At 41.0% G+C, this 20,631-nt stretch overlaps 1 long non-coding RNA gene across 1 annotated transcript in view; it reads left to right on the top strand.

Moving 5' to 3' along the window:
* Nucleotides 1-1,976: 1,976 nt before the first annotated feature.
* LOC134501271 (uncharacterized) overlaps nt 1,977-20,631 on the top strand; it is a 51,674-nt gene continuing 33,019 nt past the window's right edge. The window contains exon 1 of the long non-coding RNA XR_010068334.1: nt 1,977-2,096. This is a non-coding gene — a long non-coding RNA (uncharacterized LOC134501271). The remainder of the gene's footprint in view (nt 2,097-20,631) is intronic.

Here is a 20,631-nt window from a genome sequence, read left to right as displayed (position 1 = left end):
TTTGATGGAAACAGGAGTTTTGGACAGTGACCATGATGACCTCAAAGCAGTTGCATTGGGATAACCTTTTCCCCAGAAGTTACTCTTTAATCCTTGCTTCTAGAAGCTCACAATGACAAGGATTTCATATCTGGAGAACCAGAACCTTTGGTCCAATAGTGCAGTCTTAAGTTCCAGTGTGGGTGGAAAATTAGATATAATCTAATAACATTAAATTACATTAATTTATACCTAAAATTAGATATAAATATAATGATTAAAATATGCAAAATATGTTTACCTTTTGGGTGTAAAGCCTGTGCCCAAAAGGTATTTGGGCACCTTTAATAGGAGAGTATTAAAAAATCAGTTAGAATGAAGTGGTATAATATAATAGATTGAATCCAGACTGAGATTGCTATCTTGTATAGACTTAACTGAGAACAAATCACAATAAATTGGTGGGCCTTTTTTTAATATAGAGAATTATTTCATAAGGTTATGCATTGTCCACAGATAGACAACATTAAAAAAAAATATTCAAACAAATAGAACATCAACAAAGTATTGGTAAAAAAGACATAATAACAAAAATAAAAAATATATGCAGATGTTCTATCAGGAATTACTTTGTTGATATAAATAAAAATATATGTTTTGGGGGGATGGCTAAGGGGCTATTGTTGCTGTTGTTGTTATTATTTAGTATGGCAAGGGCTACAATGGATAAAGAAATAATGTAAGTAGATGGGCCCTGTGTTTTTAAATCTTTTTACCAATTTACAGAGGAAGGATGTGTGGTTTTCTTTGTTACAATGTTAGAACCAAAGGTGGTAAAGAACCATTTAGTTTATTAATTCCAATCCTCTACTTGGTGCACTAATCCAAATTAAAGCATTCCAGATAGCTGGCCAACCCCTACTTGAAAACCTTTGGTGAAGGAGATCCCACAAACTACCTAGATAATTAATTCCACTGTCAAACTATTCTTGCTGTTAGGAAGTTTTTTCTAACATTCAATTGGATTTTGCCTTCCTATAATTTAAATCCATTATTTTGTGTCTGGGGTTCTGGAATGAAAAGGTTTTGATCTTGTTCTGTGTGAACTGCTTTAGGTTATCTGAAGAGTATTATCATATTCCCCCCTCTTGTCAAGGCTAAACATTCCTAATTCTATCATTCTCTCCAAAAATCTTGTTAATTGTATTAAGCTTCTTTTTAGGGTTACACTATTGTGTCATTTTGTTTTCTGCCTCAAAATGGCAGGAAACCACTGCTAATTTTAGCAATCACACTGTTGAAATTTGGCAGTGTGGTCAGGGTGGCATGTGGCCCATTGGTCAAAGATTACTTAGTCTTTGTTTATCCAAGTGACATTCATTTGACTAAACCATGAGTAACTTGCACAACCCTATAAAAAACCATTTACAAAAATACAGAAATCCCAGTTGCCTTTTTAAAAACTAGATATATTTATGAGCTTTCCATTTGCAACATACAAATTCTCCCAAGGTGGCTTACAGAATAAAACAATGCCCCAATAAGTATCAAATTAATAAAAGCCAGTGATAATAAAATAAGTTTCCTATCTCAGTGTAACAAAAGCTAGGAGCCACTGCACTGCCATAAAGTCCTAACTTAAGAGATGGGTACAGAAAGTAAGTCAACTTGAGTATGACTCCTGGAAATTTCACAGCCCTGTTCAATGAATTTTTCTTGGCAAGTTTGTGGAAGTTGTTTTCCACTGCCTTCTTCCAGAATGTTTTTTTTTTCCAAATTCTCAGTATAGTCATCTAATGTTTTAGTATTCTCCAGAGGTTTCCCATCAAAGTGCTCTAATCAGGCCTAATCCTGCTTAATTTATAGAAAATAAATGTCTTTATAGTTTTCCTAAGGCTGGACTTTGTTGAGACCATCGCAAAACAGATCATTGTCAACTAACTGGCAAGTGTTAGCAGTAAACAAACAAGAAGGCAGTTGTTGCAGATTTTAAAGAGTGGGAGGGCTGAAATAAATGGAGGCAGTTCTTCATATAGCTCTATCTACTTTGTACCCACATCTGAGAGTACAAGTAGAGCTTCTTTGCTGAAGTGGAGGAATTTTGGAGAAGCTTCAGTGTGAGTAACATTAAGGAGGAAAAAGGAAGTTTGCCAGTGTTTAAAATATTGTTTGTGTAGTACCAATCTCTTCTGCCTGGCTGGCTGTTCTTAAATACTTAACACTTAAGAATCTTGCTTTTGGAGTATATTGTTCATACATTTTCAATCCTTTGCTTGTAGCTTTCTGTAAAAAGCAAAGTAACCAGGGAAAGTGGCAGGCTGGTGTGACCTGCATGTGTGTACCTGATTATTAAGAAGCAATTCAGTGTTCCAAGCCTGCTGTTGAGTCACCAGCAGAGAGACTTTGAATTCTATCAGCACTTGCATTATTTGTGTGGGAGGCTTAAATCCTGAAGTTCACAATTAAAATAAAAAGCCACAACAATCATGTAGATTTGCTTTCAGTTTCTCAGCATGTGTGGTGCTACTTGATTTAAATGTGTATTTGGAATTTTATGCAAATATATTAAGTTATTAATTTAGATTGGGATTTAACAATATATAGCCCAGCTGCAAGATTTCCAGAATTTGGTGGTGGTGGTGGGGAGTGCTAGAATGTAGAGTTTGACGTGCAGTAGAATTGAGGATGGTAATTGTTTGTGATGTTTTTCTGGACTTCAAAGCTCCATAAACACAGCTGCAAAAACTCTTAGCAAAGAGTACCTTTATCATCCTTCTTGTTTATTCTTGTAAAATAACTATTTAAGGCTCTTTTAATTTTCTCTTTGACAGATGGTGCTTCTTGTTAATGTCTGCCAATGAAATAATGAAGATTTTTTTAATTGTTTGTTTGGTGTATGTGTACATGTGTGTGAAAAGGTAATGTGGTCTGTCAGCTGCATTTGGCAATCTAAGAACATTTCAGTTAGGAAATGAGAGTCAGATGCCTATACTAGGTTCTCCACCAATATTACAAGATCTCCATGGAACTTAGGAATTGGCCTTAGTTAATTATTGTCTAGGTGTAAACTGAGACCCCAAAACAGATGTCTTCTTCAGATGCTTGAAAATGTATAAGGTCTCCATATGAAGACAGGGAATGGGATTATCAAAATAACCCCACCTTCCTTTGTGCTATTACCAGGGATAGGAAGTAACTGACTTGTCTCTTTGTAAACATGGTATATGAGGAAAGGGACAGGTATTACAGAAGGCCTGAAGGGTCTTGAAAGAATGTGTATACAGATACAACTATATTTACTTATGACAAAAATACATTGTGCCTGGCAAATGATAACACCAAATTCAGTGAAAGATGATCAAGAAATTACTGCTATTTGTGAGGTTGCATTGGGAGTACTGATACTGGAATTTTCTCCCAACTAATTAAATGTAGATAACCAGTGCATTTCAAAGAAGGTCCTTCTGGTGATAATTTTTTTTTAAAGACATACTGTAGAGCATGAGGCTGCTGATATGCATAAAGATCTCAGGCCTTTCCATTTCCTAAGTCCAACCTAAGTGTACAGTGGTCACATTATCCAGTTATTCTCCAGACCTTTTTTTTAAATCCGTTCAGTTGTGTCCACTTCTCGGGGACTGCCTGGACAAGTCCCTGCAGTTTTCTTGGCAAGATTTTTGAAGTAGTTTGCCATTGCCTTCTTCCTAGGGCTGAGAGAGAGTGTCTGGCCCAAGGTCACCTAGTTCTAGTTCCTAAGGTGGAACCAAAACTCACAGGGCCTCCCAGTCCAGGAATAGGTGCAACTGGCGCATAACATGACACTGTGCAAAGGCCCTCCTGGCCATAGCTGCCACCTGCTCTTCAAGCAGGAGCCATAAGTCCAGAGGACCCCCAAATTGTGTTCCAGGATCTTTCTGGGACAATGCAACCTTGTCAGCTCTCCCAGGTAAGCCAGACAGGAAACATGACAAGATGAGCTAATTCTACTTTATTGTAAGGCTGCATTAATAAAATGTTGCAAGTCTGAAAGCACAAATCTCCTGCCATACCTATTTACCACCTGAGTAATTAGGGCAGGCCCTTCCTAACTTTCCCAAGTTTCCTAAGTTTTTTCCTACAACTATTGCTCTGTTGCTGACTCCTTTCTCTGTTATCTGATCATTCCCTAGGGGACATCTCTCCCCCCACTCATCTTCCAAGGCCACCCTCACATTCCATCACAAACCCCCATCCAGAAGAAGAGCTGGAAAGTCCCCAGAACCAGGAGGTCCTAAAACCAAAATTGACTCAGTTTTACTGGGGTTGAACTAAAAGCTGTTGTTCAGATCCCCACAGACTCCAGACACCAAGACAGGACCTCCATGGCATTACTCAGACAGAGATATACAGTATAACTGGGTACAATCTGCATACTGATGATCTCTTATTCTGAACCAACAGATGACTTCACTCAGCAGCTTTAGGTAGAAATTAAATAAGAGAAGCAACATATTAAAGGCTGTGGGCTGGACCTCTCCTTCCCTATGAATACTGACTGGAACCAGCCAGAGAACCAGTGGAGGAAGGAAGAGAACCAGCACAATACTGTGCCACCCACCCCAACCCCCTGAATAAATATTCGCATTTATTTATTATTAAATAAATACTAATAATTACATTAAAAAATTCCTCCGCTGAGAACTTGCAGAAATTAAGTGTAACAGCAGAGGCATCTTTATTGGGGATATTAGTTTCTAAAGATACATAAATAGTGTTTCAAGCTTTTCCTTTCTGTGATACATTGAAAACCTACTGCTACCATAGGAACAACAACAAAAAAAAGCTACTGATAAATTGTCAGCATTGGAGAACATTCTGACTCACTGAATTTTCTTTCATAAAAATGAAATTACTTCAGCACCAATGAAAAAAATAAAATTATTGTTGTTATTAAAATATGCTCTGTTTTCTTTTTTTATTGCTTCAGAAACTTCCCTTATTGTTATAGGTCCATTCATAATCTGTCTCTGTAATCCTCAGTAAATTTTGTTTATATATATTTAAACTATATATATATAGGAATCAGGATGTAAAATGTAAATGCTAACATCTTTCAGACTCACAGATCTACAAGGAACATTGGCCACTCAAGTAAAACATCAGCGTTCAAGATCATCTAAGATCAGGCTATAACTTTTATAGACAAGAGGAAGTTCATTTTAGTCCTTATTTACAGTTGCTGAAACCATGATTTTCAAAATAAAAAAGAGAAAAACTGCCCTTCCCATCTTCTCACTAAATAGATTTTTATATCATCCCATTCAACTTGTACTTGTCCTAACAGTCAGGAACCATGCTGAGACAAGGAATAGGTCTCTAGTGTTTTATTACTGCTACATTAGACAGAAAATCCTAACAAACTGAAGAAGCGTGGGAAAAACCCAGACAGATAAACCCCAAAAGTTAAGGCGGGTCTGATCTGTGTCTCTTTGAATGGCTGCTTAACTCCTCAGGACTATGCATGCGTTTTCCCCCCTGGATAGGGGCCTCCTCCTGTTCACCATCAGTACTCATGACAGTACTTGTTCTTTTGTTCTTAGTCAGGGTACCTGGGTCAGATTTACAGAAGATAGCATGTAAGAATTGATAGCTTGATTGAGAATCACTACCCTATCAAGTGTTATTTTAAAGTGCACTTTTGTATGTGTATAGATGTCTGGACTTAAGCCAGTGTGGCTTTGCAGACTTTGTGTGAGTCACTCTGAGAAGTGCTCTCTCTCTCTTTGCCAGAGACAGGAAAGCATACAAACATCAGGCCATTTTGAGATTCTGGCCTGTTGGTGCTCTGATAATGACCTCTTGTCTTCAAAAAGCCATGCATGATAAGCAAAGTTATTCACTTCCCTCTGCACCATTATCAAGAGCACACAATGTGTGAATTAAGTGCCTTGGCCTGGCAGTTCAAGCACTTAAAAGAAAAGGGTGGGGGGAGTGAGAAATTCATTGAAATCAATGACACAAGATAAGACAACAGCTGCTTAATCCTTTTGCAGCAATTCCTTGTCTTCCTGGCCTTTATTTTATGTCATTTTTATCAACCTGAAAATAGCTATTAAGATCAAGCAAGCAGTGATTTCTCTCCCCCTCCCACAGTAAGGTTCAAACAAACATACTCTAAAGCCTGACCTTTTTAAAAAGGGATTACCTATAAATAGCAATGGTTATTCCCCACAGTCTTCCCAAAGCAGCCGCTGGTATGAAGCGGAGATCCTTTCCACTTGTTCTTTCAGAATGGTTTGGGAGAAGCACATGGTGCTTGCCGGCCATGAATAGCAAAAAAAGAATTTACTAGTGATCAGGCAGAAGTTAAAAAGAGAGAGAGAGAGAGAGAGAGAGAGAGACCCAAGCAGCTGCATGCATTACATGTATTGGCACAGAATTCCAGCTGCTCCCTAGCCCAAAGTTAAAAGACATAAGCACTGAAAGATTTTTATGGCTGAAATATATCACTTCTAGAACTGATTTATTTTAAAAACTGGTTTGAACAATTTTAAAAATTGGCAAAGCACTGTCAGTGATATTCATCCAAACACCCAGGGTGTTTTAATTTTAGCATGATGATCTGCACAGCTAACTCTTCTACGCAGTCCTGCATTTTGAAGCATGTGAAATAGCTGCATCTATTTTTCTGGTTGCTCATAATGGAGCAGCGGGTTGGAACAGAATGGAACATACGGAGGGCACTTATTCAGAAACGGCACCATTCATTTGAGATGGAGGTCAATTACCCTCCTTTCTCTACCCAATGGAGAAAGCATTGTAAACGTGTTGTTCCAATGCCTATCTGCCAGGTGAATGTGGAGAATTTGTCCAAAGGCTGCATATACGGTAGGTGTGAACCATAGTGTACTGATGTGATTATATTCTCCCTCCCACTTTAAGAACTTCATAATATGGACATTGTATTAAAGATCATCATTATATGCCCAGGCTCAATTTCCGTATGAGAGGGATTATAACCCCGACAACTCCAATCAGCAAACTGGCTGGAGGGTGTTGGGAAATATCCCTTACAAGTGGAGGGTCCCTGTGACAAAAGGCTGGTTTAGAATGACCTTGTCATTTGAAATTTCAGCTTAATGGATTTATTTATCTGTCTTATAGGTAGATTTTCAAATCAGTAATGGCATTTAAAAAACCTGAAAGTATATTTGCATGGGAATTGTGGACTGATAAAGACATATTTTTCAGTTTGCCTGCACTTGACACTCAGCACTGGGGTTGTAGTTGCATGCCCCGTAAAATGCTATAAACTCCTCTTTGGATGCTATAGTAGGACACCAGCTGGGTATCAGTGAGATCATTCTGGATCAACTTCCTGCTTGTCAGATATTACAAGGCTAAAGAGAAGATAGTTGCTATCTAGGCTGAGCAGTTTTCTAACAACACAACCTTAATCCAGTGTGTTGGATTTTGTTGAGAACTATTCATTGGAAAAGCAATATGAAAGAATGAATAATGCTGGCTCAATAATCTTGATTCTGGATAGTTTTTTTTTTAAAAAAAAAAGTATTAAATTTGACAATAATTTTGTTTTGACAATATTTTATAATGTAGTATTTTTAAAAGTATATTCCAACTATCTATTTAAGAGGAATATAAGCATTTTAATCAATCAGGACACTAATGTATATGAATGTGTGTATGTATGAATTATATGTAAATTATTATCATTTTTCCCTTGTGCTACCATGTTATACTGTGCAAGCATGAATAAGAGTATTAATGATTAAGAAATGGAATAGGCATAAAAGAGAGCTGGGTTGTAAAATGTGGACAATAAGGAATAAATGAGGACCTAAGTAGGTAATGGGAGAGGAAATAAAATTAGGGTTACTGAAATTAGATGGCAAAGGTTTAGGCAGATAACTTCATTTGCATTTCCTCACCTTTTTCCTTCTTTCCTCTTCCTCCTCAATTCCTGCTTGTAAGTCTGCTTAGTGAAACTTTTTTTTCAGACAGATGCCATGAATGTTACCTCTCCTAAAATTCAAGGAGATGCAGTTAATGATTCAACATGCAGGATGGGATTTGGGTACTATTGTAGGCATCTGGCCATGGTATAGCTCAAAGTATTTCAGCTAACTTCTCAAATGCCTGGAAGAGATTCAGGTACTGCTTCCCTAGCACTGGAGTATTATTTTCAGTGATGCCTGCTGTTGACCTCACTCTGTTCCATTTTGGGAGAAGAACAAGGTCAATTATAGTGCTGCAATCTCTCTAATATGTAGTGGAACCAGGCCAGTTCAGAGAGGATGTAAACTTGAGCTCATTGACCAAGAGATCAGTGAGGAATGCCCTGTCGAGCACGCATGAGAACAGCGACCTGGCATTTTCAGTTGAGTCTTCCCAAGCTGTAAACTGGCACTGTAAAATAGGGAACACTGCCTACAGCTCCAGATCCACATACTTCCCCAAAGTTTTTGAATCCCTCAAACCCCTACAAAAGAGAAAATATTAAGTTATGAGGAGTAACATTCACTATATTAATATTTGTTTTGTTGGTGTGGTGCTGCTATAATATGTTCCTCAGTTTCCTCATGTAGTTTCCACAGGAACCCATTTCCATGCTGCCACAGATTTCTGATTCACCATTTTTGTCCACATTCACCACACAGGATTAAGCCTGTGCAAACATCTGCGTACTTAACAAGGCACAGAGAGATTTAGGAAATGACAATACTCTGTTCTTCATTTTGCCCAAGCTATTAACATGTTGCATTCTTATTCTGATATCTGGCCTGCCCTTAATGAGGATGCATTTGGAAGCAAGCTTTTATCATGGTATATTTTTCATCCAATTGATTTTTTCCTATCTTAATAAGGGAGCAATTAGGTAGAAAGTGGTAAGAAGGGAGCAAAGTCAAGTACATTTCCCATACTGAGAAATGACACAACAGAAGCCTGACTTTTCAGTGGAATATAACTCAGATAAGGGTGACTAGCTGCAGTGTTTAAAATATCCTACCTCATACAGGAGTCAATTAATGTTTTCTCATTCAAACATAAGCATCTATGAACAAAATATCTCATACTTCAAAATATACAGTATATCTGGACTGATTTACTCAATCAAAAAATTTGAAGAGGTGAAAATTAAACAAAACAAAAACAAAAACCCTAGACCCCACCTAATCCAAGGTCCTTCTTTGTTTTGGTTTCATCTTTGAGTAACTATGTTAATGGTAACATGGTTAAACTAAAGCCAATAATATGTGCTTAAGTGTAAGAATAAGACAGACCTGTAAAAATCTACGTTTGCTTTTACGCTCTTCCAAAGCAAAAGGAGAGAGACACTTCTGAGGAAACTTCTCTTTCCTACTATTGCCTGAGGTCTGGCCATTCACAAATGTTGCATGCCACGATTTCTGCTTTATTCTTCCATTGTCAGTAACTGCTGATTCATTTTAAGGACAACATTCTGGCAGCTATTAAGAAATTCCACGTGCAAGTAGTATGTTTTTTCTTAAGGCCAATCATCTAATTTCCTAGAAGAATAATGATTGCGCACAGTGAAACTATGTCATCAAATAATGCTGTTTCTGTTTTGCAGTGATATTCTGATAAACATGACCTTATCTAAACTCCAACTATGTGGGGCAAAATAACATTCATCTTACTGCATCTTTAATAGTTAACATCATTAATTCCATGGGCTATTTGAATCCTGAATAGCATATCATCCCATGATACCTTCTCATCAAAATTTTGAGTAGGAATAAAATCATGCCATAGTTTTAGATTCAGGCTTAGTTATTTGCATTTTGTTGTTTATTAATTTAGTCACTTCTGACTCTTCATGACTTCATGGACCAGCCCACGCCAGAGCTTCCTGTCGGTCGTCAACACCCCCAGCTCCCCGAGGGACGAGTCCGTCACCTCTAGAATATCATCCATCCATCTTGCCCTTGGTTGGCCCCTCTTCCTTTTGCCTTCCACTCTCCCTAGCATCATCATCTTCTCCAGGGTGTCCTGTCTTCCCATTATGTGGCCAAAGTATTTCAGTTTTGCCTTTAATATCATTCCCTCAAGTGAGCAGTCTGGCTTTATTTCCTTAGGGATATTAGTGAGCTAATATCTAGCTGATCTGTGGGTCTTCCCTAATCTCTTTAGTCTGATCCTAAATTGTGCAAGAAGAAGTTTGTGATCTGAACTACAGTCTGCTCCAGGTCTTGTTTTTACCAACTGTATAGATGTCCGCCACCTTTGGCTGCAAAGGATGTAGTCAATTTGATTTCAGTGTTGTCCATCTGGTGAAGTCCATGTATAAAGCCGTCTCTTAGATTGTTGGAAGAGAGTGTTTGTTATGCAGAATGAGTTGTCTTGGCAAAATTCTATCAGCCTATGTCCTGCTTCGTTTTGTTCTCCCAGGCCATGCTTACCTGTAATTCCAGGTGTCATTTGACTGCCCACCTTAGCATTCCAGTCTCCTGTGATGAAAATAACATCTCTTTTAGGCGTGTTGTCCAGTAGGTGCTGCAGATCCTCATAGAACTGCTCTGCTTCAGCTTCTTCAGCATCTGTGGTTGGGGCGTATATTTGGATCACTGTGATGTTAGATGGCTTGCCCTGCATTCAAATTGAGATCATTCTATCATTTTTTGGATTGTATCCAAGCACTGCTTTAGCCACTTTACTATTAATTATGAAGGCTACTCCATTTCTTCTGTGGTCCTCTTGTCCACAGTAGTAGATCTGGTGGTCATTTGATGTGAAGTGGCCCATTCCAGTCCATTTCAGTTCACTGATGCCCAAAATGTCTATCTTTAATCTTGACATCTCACCAATAACCACATCCAATTTGCCCTGGCTCATAGATCTTACATTCCAGGTTCCAATGGTGTGTTGATCCTTAGAACATCAGATTCGCCGTTCACCACCAGCACCACCGGCCGCTAGCCATCCTTTCAGCTTTGAGCTAGCTGCGTCAGCATGTCTGGGGCTAGTTGAACTCATCCTCTGTTCCTCCCCAGTAGCATTTTGACCATCTTCCGACCTGGGGGTCTCATCTTCCGATGGTATACTGACATATCTCTGGTTGTACTGATCCATTTAGTTTTCATGGCAAGAATACTGGGGTGGGTTGCCATTACCTTCCCCAGGGATCGCATTTAGCCTGACCTCTCTGTCATGACCTTCCCGTCTTGGGTGGCCGTGCACAGTTTAGCTCATGGCATCATTGAGGTGCTCAAGCTCCAGCACCACAACAAGGTAACGATCCTTTGCTGAAATATTTGCATTTAGAACCCATGAAATCATTGAGATTGAAGTCATGGCTAATGTTTGACACTGATTCCATGACACATATGTATTGTGGCACTGAAATTTAGTATGTAAATCCATTTCATCATATATTTAATATCCATGGATGCAAGAACAATCAAAATATTTTAATAAATTATACCAAAGGGCTATTTTGTTTTCTGGGCTTATTAATATTTTTCAACTTTTCTGAATATACTAAAAATAATTATCTGTCTTTGAATTTCCTGTACCATGTGAGGTTTCAGCCAACCTCTGACTCAGAAAACGAAACTCTTTCTGAGTCAGAAGGGGAAACAGAAACTTACCAAGCAGAAACTGGGAAAGCAAAACCCAGCAATGACACAGCAGCGGGGGGAAAGTCACAGACACTGATTGGCCAGTCTTCAGAGGAGGATTTGAATCCTCCAATCAGGACGTGTCGATGGGCAGAAAAGCATGTGAAGGAGAAGGCAGCCTGATTGGCTGCAGAAGGGAATAGGCACACAAAAGATTGGCATAAAAGGCAGACGTGTGAAAAGCAAGCTTCCAGAGACAACTGATCCTTCGAGCTCGCAGTTCCAGCAGAAGAGTCCTTACCTGCATCAGAAACCTCATCTGTAGCTGGAGGGGAATCAGCGCCAGTGTTTCCTATCAGAGAGGACTTGGATCCTGCAACCTCTGCCACAGAGGATCTTCTCCCTGCTGAACCCAGCAACCTCGGCCTCACGTCCAGCTTCAGACCCCTTCGTCATCATTGTGAGCACTCCAGACACGCTTCTAGCCTTGCTTTGAGCTTCCAGTCATGTTCAGAATCTTCAGCCCAGCTTCATTGTGCTTCAAGTCCTCAGCCTTGGCCTGGATTTCCAGTTCAGCCTTATTGCACTTCCAGCTCCCAGCCTTCTCCAGAGTCTCCAGTACAGCTTCATCATGCTTTCAACCTCCAGCCTTGCCTTGGATCTCCAGTCCAGCCTAGCTGCATCTGGGTTGCCCAAGTTGTTCAGGAACTGCAGATCTATCTTGCTGCAAATCGGGTTTTCAAACTAGTCTAGAACCTGTAGTCTAGTCCAACTGTGTTTCAAGCTCTTTGCCTAGTCGAGAACCTCCAGTCCAGCCTAGTCATGTGCCAAGCTTTCAGTGCAGCCCAGAATCTCCAGCCAAGTCCAGCCTTGCTTCGAGTTATCAGCCAATAATTATCAGTTATCCAAGTCTCCAGCCCAGTGTACCCAGTCCAGCCTGAGTCACCTAGTTCAGTCCAGTCCTGCCTTGAGAGCCAAGCCTTGCCCAGTGGTTCCAGTTCAGTCTCACCCAGTTCTCCAGTGCCATGTGCCCTAGCTTCTTCCAGTTTTCCAGTTCCCATCAGCAAATCCTGCTCCGCTGTTTTACCACAGTCTCCTCCTGCAACTTTGCCAGTTCCCCAATTGTTACCTGGGTGGTCTTGATTGGAACCAGCCTACCTCTTGAACATAAGGACTTACTTATTGTAAACAGTTATTTAATAAAGAGTGGTTTTGATAATAAACCTGCCTGGCTGCCTCATAGTCTGAACAGGACATATCATAGCCATCCATATTTATATCTATATATCTGTTTTACTAATCAAGTTTTACCTAAATATTAAAGTTACCAAATTCCCTCAATCTTTGGAATTCTGAACCCATTGTAGAAGTCATTCTTCCTCTAGCTAACCCATAGATTTATGATTTCCATACCTTGGCTCAATAGAATTTCAATTCAGTGTTCTTGGTGTAAGGTGAACAGCCTAAGTCTTCAGGGCCACGTGCAATTCATGGTAGTCCTGAGAGCTCTCTAAAAGTTATTAAATTGACATTTTAAATGACAAACATTAACTCTAATTATAATAACAGTTAGTTGAAATGGAATTTAGTTTTTGCCTTTGTCCTCCCCACTATACTATAGTTGTTGCCTACCACTCTAGAGTTAAAAATAACCCTCAGCCTAAAAGAAATTGCAATTCTCTAGGGTAAAGCCAATTTTAATTTCCACTCCATATTTTCCACCTAGCATGCAGCCCTTAGGCTAACTTAGTCAGGACTTGTATTGATTGAAACCCTGATTATCTACATTTTCATGACCGAAACCATATGTCTCAACCACTTTAATAAGCTGAGACCTATGATTCTCTGTTAATAATTACATATAGAAGACATGTGATTTGTACTTATCTTCACTATCCCCTGCCTACTTTTGGCCAGAATGACAGTAGGTTAAAAAAAACTGTGATTTTAGACATCCTATAGGAGCTACCTTTGACTTGATAGTGGCTGGGATTATAGTCCTGAAACCAACACATCTAGAGAATACCAGAACAGCAGGCTGATGGCTGCATTATAACTTATTTCTTGGTACAAAAGTGGTTGGATAACAGCTTGGCATTTGCATGCGTCTAAATAGAATGAAGGCAGTAATGGCAGTGTCAGCCGCAGAGCAGGGATTACATTAAAGCTTTCAGGACACTCCCAGCAGTGCTCCAGTAGCAAAGAGATTTTCATGGGTGCAGAGGCATAAAGTAACCTCTCTAATCCCTTTCCCACTGGCTTACTGCCACCAGAGAAGCTTAATAATTAGAGAGGAATAAAGTCGAAGTGTTTTTAAGGACATATGGTGCAGCAGCTTATTTTCATGATTCCCTAACAACAAATGCATGGCTGGTTCTTAAGGAGCAATGGGGCGGGGATCTGACTGTTGTCTAAGCCCACCACCTCCAAGTTAATAGTTTGTACAAATGTGAAAAAGAAGCTTATTCTACCAATATGTAGGCTTGAACAATCATCTCTTCATGTATTCACACCATTTGCCAAGGAAAAGTATGGCACTGAATTGGGCACCAAATAGTATTACAAAGGACACAGTACTGTTCTGCATCTCTTCTCTAACATTCTTGTCAGATCTAACATAAATGTTAGATGACAGAGTTTTCCATCTCTGCTTCACATAATTAGCTGGGTGATGATAAGCTGGAGAGATGCATGGTGAGATGATAATGACTCACTTCCAGCATTGTTCATGTTCAATATGAGAAAGGAAAAAAAGAAAGGGGGCATGGATGACCTCTCCCTGGCTGCATGCTTATTTATTTATTTATTATTCAAATTTAATTACTGCCCATCTCCCCCCAAAGAGGGACTCTTTTGTTAATGTTAAATGTGTGGGTGGGTTCCATTGGTTAAGATGTCATGACAACACTATTCAGTCAACTTAATATATGAGTTGGTACCATCTTGTAACATATGCTGTACATCAATGGGACTGATATGCCACCACCAATTACAATACTCATCCAAGTATAGAGACATGGAGAATAGAGATGCTGATGAAAATGATAATCATAAGATATTACATTATGAAAGATTTGAAAAGATAAATATATTTATTTGCTTGTTTGTTTATTTTCCTACCTTTCTACCATGGAGCCTAAGGCAGTGTACATGCAGATCCAAGATAATGGCCTATCTGGGCACTGAGTTGATCAGCATTTCCTACCCTAGACCCCTCTAGATGTGTTGGAATAATAACTCCTTGCATTCCCAGTATATTAGAAGAGAGTCACTTCCACTCAGGATTTGATTCCAAACATTCTACAAGACTAAAGGAGGAAAGAAAACTCAACCATTTCTTAGTTCTGCGTATTTAAAGACAGCATGTACTTGATTCATTGAACAAAAGAAGGAAGTGTATATCAGAAACAGTAGCATGACAATAGTTCCATGAATTCAATACATGTGAATCCTAAAAACACATGGCATCAGGTGTTCAGAGGAAGGAGAAAATGCCTATTTAATAAAGAAGCATCTAGATTATTTTCACCTCTGCCATGTGTCACCTTTTTAAAAAAAAAAACTTAAACAAGATTTGGCTGTATCAGTCTTCAGGTTGTACAGTATCAGAGACAAGGAAACTTGCAGTGGGTATCATGATGGGTGAAAAGAAGAAAAAGAACACTCCCCAACCAAGGAACAAGGATGGAAGAAAAGTTTGGTATGATATTCAAGAGAGATCAGAACAAGTAAGTTGTGTTCCTATGACACACCATGATTAGCATGGTGCCAGACAAACCCAGAAGTCTAGTCTTTTCCTAATTAGGGCTAGCCATTGTAATCTGCTTACAATGTCATGTGAACCCAGGAGACAGAATTAACTAAAGTTTAACTCTCTGTTCCTGCCCCTAGATAAGGAGATGGATTCTGGTCCATCTCTGCTAAATCCCTGCCTGATACTTTCCCCCCCTTCCCTTTCTACTTATGTAGGGCTGGGTACATGTAAATGTGATGGTAAAAAATGGTCCTAACCCCAGAATTGGCCACCAACTATCCCCCTTCCAAATGTAAAACAAAACCCTGGAAGCTGTCAGTCATAAAGGTGGCTGAGATAAATAGCCAAGATGGCTGATCTTCATTTAGCTGGAAATGTTGCAGGTTTTGTCTGTTATCTATTATGAGATCACTCCAAAAGTCCCTTATTTGGAAGAAGCAGCAGATCCTGTCAGATCCCCCCGATCAAAGGTTTTACAAAACCCCTTATTGTAACATCTACCATCATTTCCTTCTCCAAGGAATGGACTCACTGTCGCCAGATGGGAGGGGGTGTGAAGTTGGAGTGTGAAGTGGTTTATGATGGCTATGGCAGACATCAAGGACATGGGGTTGAGATATGCCAGGAATACCATCTGGATGGGAGGGGGTGTGTGACATGGTTTCATGGGAAAGGGGACTAACTAAAGGAATGTAGTTTTTTAAGTTAGGTTTGAGTGGGAACTCTATATTCACAGCTGGCCTTCTGTACCATTCATTACACTTCATTAAAACAGTTAAAGGAATCCCAGCCTCCTGACTGTGATTGTGTGAATGCTCGAATGATCAGATGCTGACATAAAGCTGTGAATCCATCTTTTTGAAAACTCTTCCTGAGCAAGTAATGAGCTGAGAGTTGACGAACTATGCCTAAACACGGAAAATCCTGGGCTAAGCAGCCATCACCTTTACTGTCATCGGAGAGGACTGTGCTGTATGCCAAAGTGGAAGAAGAAAAAGTTGAGATGGAGGAGAGCTCAGGGAGCGGGGACAGTGAGTGAGAGATGGAACCCCAGCTCAACACTACGGAGTTGGAAAGTGCCCTCTGCTCCCTCAATTTTGTGAGAGAGCCTCAGACGCCAAGCGTTATCATAGAAGAACCACAGATGGGTCCTTCCCAGCCTGGTGCCAGAGAGGAAGAGAGAAGAGCCCCTCCACCCATTGAGGCACAAGTAAGTGTGCAGACCCCATGGTCACTTGGAACCATTCCAGACCCCAATGGAACTCCACAAGAAATGCAGAGCCTGGAGGTGAGGATGTCTGCTATGGATGTGGTGTTGCAGCAGGTGTCGAGAACCCTGGAGACCATGGCGTACCCCTTGGCAGAGATCTCAACTCAGCTATCCAGAGTGGAGTCACTGGACTCACAAGGAAGACAGCGTACCCTAACCCCAACCCAGGATTTCAAATCCCCAGTGAGGCGCCAGCGGAGTGGAGGCCACCCAGAAAGCCAAGGCAACTGCGGTAGAGCTCTGCACCGGCTGCAACCCCGAAGGACATACAAGTTAAGTTCGATGGAGATCCATGACAGTTGGTGTTCTTCTTGACCAAAGTGTCCATATACATGAAGGAATATTGGTCTTGCTTTCCCACCAAGTACAAAAAAGTGAGCCAGGTAGGCGCCAGGCTTCAGAGACATGCGGCGGAATGGTTTGTGCAACTGCACGATGCCATGGCCCCGGAGCTGAACAGCCTGCGAGACTTCATGAGAGCACTGAGAGACTGGTTCGAGGACCCACTCGACAAGATGAGGGTGAAGATGGGTATCCAACAACTTAGACAAGGGGGAAGAACCATGGCGGAGTATGCCATGGAGTTCAAAGCTCTTGCCGGAAAAGTTATGGACTGGTTGGAAACCACTAAGATTGATTACTTCAAAGGAGGCTTGCAGCCAGAAATCCTGAGATGGGTGCTCTGCCACAGAGACCCTCCCACTTTGAAAGAATGGATCTGCCTAGCAGGGGAGGTGGAGAATACCCAATACCAATTCCGTTGGCAACTCCGAGTGCAAATGATGGGAAAGAATACCGTAGGTCAATTTCCTTTCACTCAGTGAAAACTGTTTCATGACAAGGAGGACCAGAAAGACCGGCCAGAGAAAAGAGGCAGCTGTTTCAAATGTGGGAAGGACACTCACAGAGCAGCAGAATGCCCACATGGGGAATCCGACACACCGAAAGGAGGAACCAAACCGGCTAAAACCCTGCTGACTTGATGCAAGGCAGCCGCTGCAACAGCACTGGCCCGAAAGGATCCAGAGTTGAAGTCCCTGATTGACTCCAGTGAAGACTCCGAACAGGAGGAACTGGAGCCAGCGGGAAATGAATTTCACCTGTTCTAATCGCGCCCACAAGCAGGTGGAAACTCCAGGGCACAACATGCCTACATCGGAGATAGATGACAAAGAAGACCCTTTGGTGAGTGATGATTGCCCCACCTTGCTGGTGAAAATAGATCTAAAGAACTTAAGAACCCGGCACAAAGCCAATCTGACAGCTATGTTAGACTCAGGGTGCACAAAATGTTTAATACACCCTGCCCTAATTGACACACTGAGCCTTAAAACCAAAAGACTTAAAAATCCAATTATTTTCACCCAGATGGACGGTTCGGTTGCCCACGGGGGTCCCGTTGAATTCCAAACTGAGACTTTGGCCATGAGGTTGGGGGGGCATAAAGAAACCTTGCAATTTATTGTAGCCCTATCACCAACTATTCTATCATCCTGGGACTCTTGTGGCTAAAGAGTAGAAAACCACAAATCAACTGTGACTTGGGTGCTTTATTGTTTAACAATGGGGCTGGCAACCTCTTGACTGTACCCCAACCCAGGCAGAATGTACCCGGCACCCTCCTCAACCACACCCCTGCAGCAGAACCTGTGGCACAGCCTGACATTCCACCCGAGTATAGAAACTTTCTTGATGTGTTCGATGAAAAGCAGTGTGACCAATTGCCTCCTCACAGGAAAACTGACTGTGCCATTGAAACTGACCCAAAGGCTAAACTACCCATGCATGTATGCTATGTCAGAAACTGAGGAACAGGTTCTCAGAGAATTCATTGACAAAAACTTAAAAAGGGGGTTCCTTGAGCCTGCCAATTCACCTTTGGCAGCCCCGGTGCTCTTCCAGGTGAAAAAGGATGGCTCTCTGAGACTGCACAGATTACCGTGGAATAAATGCCATCTCAATAAACAATCAATACTCTCTCCCCTTAATGAAAGACATGCTATCACACCTATCGAAAGGAAAAGTATTCACCAAACTTGACCTCAGGGAAGCCTACTTTAGAATTCAAATTCGGGAGGGGGATGAATGGAAAACAGCATTTAACTGTCCTCTGGGTTCCTATCAATACAAAGTCCTCCCATTTGAGTTGGCGGGGCCCCCTGGAGTGTTTATGCAATATATCAATGAGGTCCTCCATGAACATTTGTACAAGGGGTCCTGGTTTACTTGGATGACATTTTAATCTATTCTGACAACTTCAAAGACCACGTTCAGCTTGTCAAAAAAGTCTTATGAAAACTCAGAGATGCTAAGCTGTAGCCAAGCTCTCTAAATGAGAGTTCCACAAGTCCCAGCTGGACTATTTGGGCTACCGTATTTCTTCCAAGGGCATCAAAATGGATCCTGCCAAAGTACAAGACATTATGGGGTGGGAACCGCCTCGCACCAGGAGGCAACTTCAAAGTTTTCTAGGCTTCGTGAATTTCTATAGAAATTTTATTCCCCAATTTGCTCAAATTGCTTTGCCTCTAACTAACTTATTGAAAACTAGAGGGAGGGGGAAATCCAGAAAGTTACCTCCCCAGGGGCTAGACTTGCCTGGACTTCTGATTGTCAAACTGCTTTTGACCGTTTAAAGCTTCTTTTTACTAGAGAACCCATTCTAGCTCACCCAGACCCAACTCGCCCCTTTATTGTGCAAGCAGATGCTTCTGACTCAGCTATCGGGGCAGTTTTGGTTCAAAAAGATGGAACAGGTTTTCCCCACCCCTGCGCATACCTCTCACACAAATTTTCAGACTCTGAGCGCAACTGGCCCATTTAGGAAAAAGAGGCTTTTGCTGTAAAAACTGCTCTCACACATTGGAGGCATTTATTAGAGGGTGCTCGTTATCCCTTTGAGGTTTGGACTGATCACAAAACCCTCCAAGCTTTACAATCCCCCAGGAAATTGAATGGCAAACAAATTCATTGGGCTCAATTTTTTAGCCGTTTTAATTTTACCCTAAATTTCCTTCCTGGCAAGAGGAATTTTCTTGCTGATGTACTTTCTCACCTCCTGCAGTATCACGCTGCCCAAACTCAAATTGTAGACACAGTTTTCTCTCAGAAGCAGCTTGGAATGGCTTGTGTAAAGCGAAAACAAGCAGTAGCCGGGAAAGTGAAAGTGAAAGCAGTTGACCTAAAAGAGGGACTGCTTCAGGCGCTGCCTAACAATCCCTGGCTACAATGTAACAAAGCCCAATTAACTGAAATTGACAATGTCTGGTATTGTAACGGCAAAATCTACGTGCCTGAATCTCTTCGCCAGACAATTTTACATTGCTTCCACGATATCAAATCTGCAGGGTATTTTGCCTTTACAAAAACTCTTCACTTGGTGAGGCACCAATTTTGGTGGCCCTCCCTTCATGCTGATGTACAGTCCTATGTCACCTCATGCCATGTCTGTGCCCAGGCAAAGAGGAAGGGGGGAAAACTGCAAGGACTTTTACAACCCATAGCCTGCCCCAAGGCTCCATGGAAAGAAATTGCCATGGATTTTATTGTAGATTTACCTGAGAGTAAAAACAAGACTGTTATTTGGACTGTAATCCATTTGTTTTCCAAGCAAGCTCATTTTATACCTTGCGCTAAAATCCCAACTGCTCAACAATTAGCCAAGCTATTTCTCACTCATATCTATAAAATCCACGGGTGTCCCACGCACATATCTATAAAATCCATGGGTGTCCCACGCATGTAATTTCAGACAGAGGCATCCAATTTACTTCCAAATTTTGGCGGGCATTTTTTAAATTAATTGGTGTCTGGCAATCCCTCAGCTCGTCGAGCCATCCGCAGATGGACAGAGTGACAAAATGAGCTCAGTCTACTCTAGAACAATTCTCATGCTGCTACATTAGCTTCCAACAGGATGATTGGGTGGACCTCCTCCCTTTCGCTGAGGTTGCTTATAATAATGCAGTTCACCAAAGCACTGGCTTTTCCCCTTTTCATATTGTTTATGGCAAGGACTTCGTTCCAATACCTGACCTTCAATTGCAATC

The sequence above is a fragment of the Candoia aspera genome, chromosome 7 (assembly GCF_035149785.1).
Source record: "Candoia aspera isolate rCanAsp1 chromosome 7, rCanAsp1.hap2, whole genome shotgun sequence".
In the NCBI taxonomy this organism is placed as follows: Eukaryota; Metazoa; Chordata; class Lepidosauria; order Squamata; family Boidae; genus Candoia; species Candoia aspera.
This window is presented reverse-complemented; position numbering and strand designations above follow the sequence as displayed.